Source organism: Girardinichthys multiradiatus, chromosome 18, assembly GCF_021462225.1.
Source record: "Girardinichthys multiradiatus isolate DD_20200921_A chromosome 18, DD_fGirMul_XY1, whole genome shotgun sequence".
Taxonomy (NCBI): domain Eukaryota; kingdom Metazoa; phylum Chordata; class Actinopteri; order Cyprinodontiformes; family Goodeidae; genus Girardinichthys; species Girardinichthys multiradiatus.
This window is the reverse complement of record NC_061810.1, coordinates 47,698,629-47,708,521: the sequence shown is the minus strand read 5'-3', so window position 1 is coordinate 47,708,521 and position 9,893 is coordinate 47,698,629. Positions and strand designations below refer to the sequence as shown.

Here is a 9,893-nt window from a genome sequence, read left to right as displayed (position 1 = left end):
GTCTAACTATGTACATATTTTTAAAAAGGACCATCTTTCCCCAAAATCTTTGATGGCATTACCTTTCCATTACAAGACGAAAAATCAGTTTTGTTCTAATTAAGCTGGTGTGTGTTTCAATAAATATGACAGAAACCTAAAATCAAAATGCAACGTTTTGATTTAAATGGTAAAAACTGTTTGTTTATTATCTTCTGATGTTTCACACATCTTTTGTGTTGTATTTGCGATTAAATTTAATTCAACGTTATTAAGTGCGCGCATGCTCATGTTCCACCGCGAAGCACTAACTACCTGTTTAAAACGTGGACACATGTTAACAGAAAGACAAAATTTTTGTTAAGTTCATATTTAACCTCCTGTGTTGACATTTCCCTCATTTATATTAACTAAATAACTTACTAATAACATAATATAATGGATAGATGCAATTTATTTCCTGTTTCACTAAACAGGTATTTCGGTTTAGCCACGTTAGCATACTGCAGTGATTTTGTGTAGGTTTTTTGCTTTTGTTTAGGTTAACCAAGTTGTCCCTGAACCTGATAATTTTCTCCCTGATTAAAGATAGATGCGGGTAATATTTTAAATATGTGTATTAATTTTAGCTTACTACAACAGACTTACTGTTAAGGTTGCTAATGTAAGCTAATTCGTTTCAGGAAACGTTTTAAGCTAACTTCCAATTAGCTTCTCTGTAAAAAAAATAGTAAATCCTGTTTCTTATAACTGCCTTCAACTAAATACTAATCTGACGGGTACTTTTTTTTTTGTTAACGACTGTTAACATTAAATGTAAATAAATTGTCGGTCAGCCTGTTTAAAATATTCATATATACGGAGCAGAGCAGGGAGCGACAAACTTAGCTTTTCTGTTAGAAGGCGCTCACGGGTCAGTCTATTTGTTCCAACGGTTTTACACTTTTCTACTTTTAAGTTTATTAACTAAAAAAAAAAAACACCGCTAACTCTTCTGCCAAGCAAATACATGTTTCTAAAAAGAAAATAGGTGTTAGTAGTTTTTGCTTCTCGGCTTCCTATTGGTCTAAAAACGTATCACGTGTCCAGGAAGAAACACGAATTCTCTCTAATGGTAAATACTTTCACTGCAGTAGAACAACATACGCGTCAAATGGTCAACAAAGGTTAAATTAAACCTTTTCCCCCGTTTTTGTGTGTGTCGCAAAATGTTTAATGTAGAACCGTGAGTCAGACTGAGGTCTGTCAGAATGACCTGGTCTCCTCCGAGGTATTTGTGGTATCGCTTCTCGGCCTTTTGGCTAAGATCAAGTGTAGTATCTGTTCTTATCAGTTTAATATCTGATACGTCCCCTACCCGGGGACCATATATTAAATTGATTTTTGGAACAGGGAGATGGAATAGGGGCTTGCTCCGTCCACTCCACGCATCGACCTGGTATTGCATTACCTCCAGGAACGGTGTACCTCTCATATATGTTCAATGATAAATTATATATTAATAATAAAACAATAATCTTCGCTTCTCTATCTTTTGACTAAGACAGCGATCGACACCTCTGGGTGGTGAGAGTCTTACCTGTTGTGGTTTAGTCGCTTTCATCTGACAGAAGTGTTTTTCTCTTTTGTGCAGAAAAAATCAACTTGAAGTAGTTGAAACTTTCTTCACGCTTTTTTAATTTGCTTACTGTTTATAGTATATTTATTGTGTCTTGTGATATTTTTAGACCATTTTAATTATTGCGTCTTAGGTATCATTTTTTGTTTACCATTTTATTGGTTTATAGTACTTTTAACCCTTTTAAGGTTTTTAGTGTTTTTTAGTTTGTGGTGCCTCCACCATGTCGGCCAATCATGCCGGCATGCGGAGGCACCACAGCGTCCGTTTTTTATTCAAAGAAAATGATGGTAAGCCAATGGTAATGTCCAGACTAGACTTTTCCAGGAAGCTGATCCAGCAGACATTGAAGTTTACTGCAAATGACCTGAACTGTATCCTGACCCTGCCTTTTAACAAAGGATTTGATGTGAGTTTCTGCACAAGTGCGCTGTTACAAGAGTTTTGGACACGTTTTGAAAATGAAAAACCCCCATTTTCAGCATTCAACGTTGAGAAGCTGACTGATAATACCTTGAAAACAGTTATTGTCAGGATGTTCAATGAGACAGTTAATGCTGAAGACATTTGTACGTGGCTGGGGAGATATTGCACTGTGAAAGGCCAGGCTATGAAGGTGAGGGATGTGGATGGCATCTGGAACTGTGCTTGGAGGGTCCCAATTAAACAATGGGAAGACCCCCAAGGTTTCCAGGGCCTGAAACATCTCCCCTCAATGGTAGTCCTGGGGGAAAACAGAGGCTATATTCATTACCAGGGACAGCCTAAGCTCTGCCGGAGATGTGGAGAGCACGGCCACCTGGTTGAAGCTTGTGACAAATTGTTTTGTGGGAAATGTAGAGAAGTTGGACACACTTTCGATGAATGTACAAATGGAAGAAAATGCAACCTGTGTGGAGAGGAGGACCACCTTTTTCGAGACTGCCCAAAGTCCTTTGCAAACAAGCTTAAAAATAGAAAAGTAAATGAACAAACTGAAAAGGTAAGCCAAATTACAACAGTTGAAGAGCTAATTGAAGCAGCTGGGCCAGAAAATTTAAATTTCCCGCCAAAACCTGTGATTGGAGGAGAGGAACAGGTGGAGGCGGGAACAGGGGAGGGGCCTGAAATGTCCCCACACACTGAAACATCCAATGAAGATGAGGACATGCAGGCAGAAGGCGGAGCTATGTCTCAGGATGAGGAAATGGAATCAGATGAGAGTAGTGAGGATGCCCCCCTCCCCGATGCCCAGCTGGCAAAGAGGCCAGCATCAGAGTTGTCTCCTGAGAACATCGTTGCCTTGGAAAAGAGGGGTAGGCTTGGGAACCCCTCAGATAACTCATCTGAGGAGGAGCCCAGAGTCTTCCCCTCTGACTCACCAAATGAGGTCTCTTTTTTGAACATAGCTCTTCAATCAACCCCAAAGGACACTATGTTAAATAAAACCTTGCAACAGAGGCCAACACCTAGAGTCCGGAAGGGGAATGGAGCTCAATCCCTTCCTTGCCCACCCTGTGAAGTGAAGGAGGAGCTCCATTCACAAGAAATTACTTAAACTAGACACCACACCCCTTTTGGATTTTAAGTGTATTTATTTATATTTAACTGTTTAAACTTCTAAAATGTCAAACCTAGTCACTTTAACCATACTCATGGCCCTCACCTTCTCAACAATCAATGTTAGAAGTGTGAAGTCGAGAGTTAGAGCCCAAAGTGTTTTATCCTTTTTAAGTTCTGTAAAGTCAGATGTGCTTTTAATTCAAGAATGTGCAATACCTTTTTTAACTAACTATACCCAGTGGCAGAACATGTGGCCACAGACGTCGATCTGGAGTGGATCAAACGACAATAAAAATGATGGAGTGGCCATTTTAATAAAAAATCCTCAGGTTCTGGTGAAGGGAAGCACTGTGGTGAGAGAAGGACGAGCACTTTTAGCAAATTTGACTTTTATGGGACAGGATTTTAACCTCTTAAATATTTATGGTTTTAATGACAAACATGACAGGTATGACCTTTTAGAGGAGCTGCGGCCCCACATGCTTGGAAAGAAACCACTTATCGTCGGGGGAGATTTTAATTGCATTTTAAGCAGAAAAGATAGGAAAAGAGCAAAACAAGATTTTAAGGTGGATAAGACATCGCTTTTACTGCAGGGAATAGTTAGGGATTTTAAACTAGTCGATTGTTTTAAAGCAATGCATCCTAGAGAGGAGGGCTTCACCTGGGTCAGTGATGATGGTTCCAAAGCCTCTCGCATAGACTATGTTTTTACTCGGGACTGTTCACCAACGGATGCTAGATTGACACCGGTGTTCTTTTCCGATCACTTAATGCTGTCCTGCACTCTTTCACTTTCTTTGGGTGTGACGACAGGGAGAGGTCTGTGGAAGCTCAACTGCTCCCTTTTGGACGACCAGGCTTTGGCCGACCAATATAGGGAGCAGTATCGGGAGTGGCAGACCCTCCAGGACTTATACGAAACACGTGCACTGTGGTGGGAGATGGTGAAGGGAAGGACCCAGACTTTCTTTCGACTGGCCGGGAAAAGGAAAAAAGAAAAAGAAAACAGACGCATGATGGGGCTGCAGAAACGTTTGCAACGGTACTACATTTTAAATCAACAGGGAATTAATTTTAATAACGAAATTAAAGAAATTAAAAGAGAAATGTCAGCCTTGACTGACATAAAAAGCATAGGAGTTATCTTAAGAAGTAGAGAGAGGGAAATAGAAGAAGGAGAAAAATGTACGAGATACTTTTTTAAGAAAATTTTAAGTAAACCATGCTTTATCTCAGAGCTAAGACAGGAACATGGATGTCTAGCTAAAAGTACAAAAGAAATAACCAAAACAGTAGAAGATTTTTATTGCAAATTATATAAAGAAAAAGCTGTATCCATGGAGAACATCACAGAAACCTTAAGTTTTATCGAAAAAACTGTCAAAGACGGCATGCTTTTAGGTCAGGATTTTACCAGTTTAGAGCTCGATAAATGTCTTAAAAGTTTTAAGAGAGGGAAGTCCCCAGGATCAGATGGACTCCCTCTAGAGTTTTACTTGACTTTTTGGGACATTTTAGCACCTGACTTACTTGTTGTTTTTACAGATTTTAGCCAACTGGACAGACTCCCAGACAGTTTTAGAGAAGGGATAGTGACTCTTATCTATAAAGATAAAGACAAGACTGACTTGAGAAACTGGAGACCCATTACCCTTTTAAACTGTGACTGCAAACTTTTTAGCAAACTTTTAGCCATACGTATGCGTTTCGTTTTAAAAGAAATCATCCACCCGGATCAAGCCTGTGCCATTGAAGGCAGGAAGATCACCGACAGCCTCGTACTGATTCGAGACACCATCTGTTTTGCGAGAGACAGAAACATTCGGCTAGTAGTCCTAAATTTAGATTTTGAGAAAGCTCAAGTTCACAGACATAACAAAAACACACAGGTACTGACCAGGGTCGAGATCCAAACGCTAACAAAACCGACTCCGCAGGAACATGGAAACACTTGGCATGGACGAGGGTAGAGGAGTTGTAACACAAGGAACCCACCAAAACATAATGAAACAAACCAACTAATATGCAGAGAGAGAACAAAGGCAGGTAATCAAAGGAACTAAGGACAGGTGAGGCAAGGAGGCAGGAAGGCAGAGGGAACAGGTGAACTTAATACAACTAATTAACAAGACAATGAGCAGACCTAAAACAAAACTATAAATAAAACATAAGAATCAAGAATAAACATGACACAAAACAACATTAGCTTTATAATAAATATTAGTAGGTCAGAGGCAAGAAATATAATTAAACAGAGAATCAGGAAAGTGTGGCAAAAAAGGTGGGATGAAGAAAAGAAAGGAAGATGGTTTTACAGAATCAACAAGATAGTAGGAGAAGTAAGAACAGGAAGAAGGAGTAGAAAAGAGGAAAGATTAATTACAAGATTAAGACTAGGACATACAGGACTTAATTCTACATTGTTCAAGATAAAGAAACATAATACAGGAAAATGTGATTATTGTGGAGAGGAGGAAACAATAGAACATGTAATATTGAAGTGTCAGAAATATGAACAAGAAAGAACAATTTTAAGGAGAGAATTTGTAGGTATTAAAGAAAATGTTATATTGAGAGATACTTTGCAAAGAAGTTTAGGTAGCAAACATATTCAAATTATAATTAGATTTTTCAAAAGCACTAAATTAATAAATAGAATTTGATTGTTGTAATAGTAAATAAGATTTAAAACCATGAAGAACCACACTCCATACCAGTCGGTGGCGGTAATGCACATCTTCAAGTTATTTGCCAACTGCCAAAAAATAACACAGAAGAAGAAGAAGAAGAATAAACATGAACTAAAGGAAACTGAGAAATTTGAGGGAACAAACCAACCTAAGGCCTAAACACTTAACAGAATAGGAACCAAAAGAGAACCCTGACTAAAAAGTAAACAAAGCTAAACAAACACTGACTGAACCAAACTGAGGATGAAGCCGAGGAAACGAGGACTAGAATACAAGTAAACAATAACCAAAGCCAACCTATAAAGGAGGAACTAGAGAACAAAGATAAACTAGAGGAACAAGGCTAAAGGGGACTGGAGAACTAATAACAATAATAATAATAATAATGAAACCATTCTAAGAACAGGAAAGCAACGCCAAGGGAACAAAGGGTGAAAGGAGAACACACTGGGAGGCAGAAGAAAACCAGAACTGTAGGAAAAACAGAAAACATGAATACAAAACCATAAACAAGAAACCTCTAGTTAACAGTAAACAAAACAAAACACAAAGTCCAAAATGTCACATCCTGACACTCTTTTCTTTCTTTTTAAAGATTACTTCATCAACTATTTTCCACATTATATGATCTAATTAAGAAGGATATGTAGCTTGATAAAAAGGACCATGAGAAATGGTAACGTCAACATTCATCTGTTGTTGTTGTTGTTGCCTTTTTTTGTGAAATTGTGAATATTACAGTGCCTTGTGAAAGTATTCAGCCCCCTTGCACTTTTCAACCTCTTGTCACATTTCAGGCTTCAAACATAAAAATATAAAATTCAAATTTTATGTGAAGAATCAACAACAAGTGGGACACAATCATGAAGTGGAATGACATTTATTGTATGTGTCAAACGTTTTTAACAAATAAAAAACTGAAAAGTGGGGCGTGCAATATTATTCGGCCCCCTTGCGTTAATACTTTGTAGCGCCACCCTTTGCTGCAATTACAGCTGCAAGTCACTTGGGGTTTGTTTCTATCAGTTTTCACATCGAGAGACTGAAATTCTTGCTCATTCTTCCTTGAAAAACAGCTTGAGCTCAGTGAGGTTGGATGGAGAGCGTTCGTGAACAGCAGTCTTCAGCTCTTTCCACAAATTCTCGATTGGATTCAGGTCTGGACTTTGACTTGGCCATTCCAACACCTGGATACGTTTATTTGTGAACCATTCCATTGTAGATTTGGCTTTATGTTTTAGATCATTGTCTTGTTGGAAGATAAATCTCCGTCCCAGTCTCAGGTCTCTTGCAGACTCCAACAGGTTTTCTTCCAGAATGGTCCTGTATTTGGCCCCATCCATCTTCCCATCAATTTTGACCATCTTCCCTGTCCCTGCTGATGAAAAGTAGGCCCAAACCATGATGCTGCCACCACCATGTTTGACAGTGGGGATGGTGTGTTCAGGATGATGAGCTGTGTTGCTTTTACGCCAAACATATCATTTTGCATTGTGGCCAAACAGTTCGATTTTGGTTCATCTGACCAGAGCACCTTCTTCCACATGTTTGGTGTGTCTCCCAGGTGGCTTGTGGCAAACTTTAAACGAGACTTTTTATGGATATCTTTGAGAAATGGCTTTCTTCTTGCCACTCTTCCATAAAGGCCAGATTTGTGCAGTATACGACTGATTGTTGTCCTATGGACAGACTCTCCCACCTCAACTGTAGATCTCTGCAGTTCATCCAGAGTGATCATGGGCCTCTTGGCTGCATCTCTGATCAGTCTTCTCCTTGTTCGAGATGAAAGTTTAGAGGGACGGCCGGGTCTTGGTAGATTTGCAGTGGTCTGATACTCCTTCCAGTTCAATATGATTGCTTGCACAGTGCTCCTTGGGATGTTTAAAGCTTGGGAAATCTTTTTGTATCCAAATCCAGCTTTAAACTTCTCCACAACAGTATCTCGGACTTGCATGGTGTGTTCCTTGGTCTCCATGATGCTCTCTGTGCTTTGAACAGAACCCTGAGACTATCACAGAGCAGGTGCATTTATACGGAGACTTGATTAAACACAGGTGGATTCTATTTATCATCATCAGTCATTTGGGACAACATTGGATCATTCAGAGATCCTCACTGAACTTCTGGAGTGAGTTTGCTGCACTGAAAGTAAAGGGGCTGAATAATATTGCACGCCCCACTTTTCAGGTTTTTATTTGTTAAACAAGTTTGATACATCCAATAAATTTCATTCCACTTCATGATTGTGTCCCACTTGTTGTTGATTCTTCACAAAAAATTAGAATTTTATATTTTTATGTTTGAAGCCTGAAATGTGGCAAGAGGTTGAAAAGTTCAAGGGGGCCGAATACTTTCGCAAGGCACAGTATATATATTTTGTGACGTGTTTTGTGTTTCCTAAAAAACTTCGACGATATACGTTTGTGCAGGTGCAGAAGCAGTCTTCTAGGGTGTTATCTTGTATTCTCTCTTCTATTCGTATCTCCTTCTCTCCCTTTTACCCTTTTGCCCCACGTCTCTCTCTCTTTCTTGCTTCTTCTTTTCCGTTTTCATGTCCGTCTCCATGTCCATCGCAATTGAAATGATCCCAAAGCAGTTTCTAATAAAGTTTTTTTAAATACCAAGCGGAGCATTATAGCATTAGCCGTAATGCTCCACTTTTAAAAGTAATTCTGTTAAGTAATCAGACAACAATTTTGAGCACTACTCTGCCGGACACGTAAAAAAACGGATAAACCTTGGTTGTCAAACATAGAAAACACTCAATGGTAATATTGCATTATTTTGCATTATTTTATTGGTTTCCTTCTTCCTTTATTTGTACATGTCTCTCCTAGACAAAGCTACTGGCTGAGCTTCTACTGTGACTAACTCTATGTGCTTTCTTTCATCCTCTAGACTTGAAAACTGGCTCAGAGTTAATCTGCTTAGCTGTCTTTCTCTCCTAGATTAAGTCACTAAAGGAGCTTTAACCATTACATTTTCCCTTTTCCTTCCCATAGAAAGTACTCCTGGATCAGTGCTTCTTTGTTCTCTTTGTGTCTCTGCTCTGTTCTCTCAAACCTCCAGTTGGTCGTGGCAGATGGCCGCTCACACTGATCTTGGTTCTGGTTCTGCTGGAGGTTTCTTCCTGTTAAAAGGGAGTTTTTCCTCTCCACTGTCGCTACATGCATGCTCAGTATGAGGGATTGCTGCAAAGTCAACACCAGTGACTGTCCACTGTCTCTACATGCTCATCCAGGAGGAGTGAATGCTGCAAGTCACTGACTGGATGCAATCTGCTGGATTCCCTTAGACAGAAAAACTTTTAACCAGTTTAAGTAATAAACTTAATCTGAATCTGTTTGATAGTTAAGATTAATTGAAATCAGTGAACCTGACTTGAAATCTGTATGATTGGATTGACTTTGTAAAGTGCTTTGAGACGACATTTGTTGTGAATTGGCCTTATATAAAAACTGAATTGTTCATTCGTTTCTTTATTCCTTCATTTTGCTTGGTAGTTTTAGGTTTGTTGACTGAAATGTGTTCAATTTGGACTTGAATTGTTTTTGTTAATAAATTCTTCCATTTTAAGAAGTTGTGAATTTATTCCATGTGTCTACAGTTTTCTGTTCAATGCCTGGTTCTGGTCACTAGATGGCAGCATAGAATCATTGATGGGAAAAGAGGGGTCACCTGTTGGTCATATTGAGGCAAAACTAGGATAAAATAATCTGTTTCACCAGCATCACTGGTAAAGATGTGAAAAACCCTTAAAATGAATTCGGTTACTTCAGTAGCGCATTCTAAAATATCCAACCTTTGAGTATTTACATCCACAACAATTTATGAGACAGAGAGTTGCTCTGTTTTTCTGATGCTAAGATTTTATCAATGTTCAAGCATATTTTGTTTTACTAATTTCTTGTGTGCGATCAAAACATAACTAAATCTGGAGTGTTAAACATGGTACTCAAAAGGTTTTGATTGGCTGTTGGTCTCCATTTGCGTCCCCCAGATTTTGATGGAAGTGGTTCTCCCCTCTGGGTCAGCTCAGCTGGTGCTGACAACGAACCAGT

General features: G+C 39.0%; 1 non-coding gene across 1 annotated transcript; it reads left to right on the top strand.

Annotated features, from left to right (window-relative positions):
• The first annotated feature begins 1,260 nt into the window (after nt 1–1,260).
• On the top strand, nt 1,261–1,451 carry LOC124884786. Its single transcript, XR_007042508.1, has one exon. It is a non-coding gene; the product is annotated as a U2 spliceosomal RNA (small nuclear RNA).
• The last annotated feature ends 8,442 nt before the right edge of the window (nt 1,452–9,893 follow it).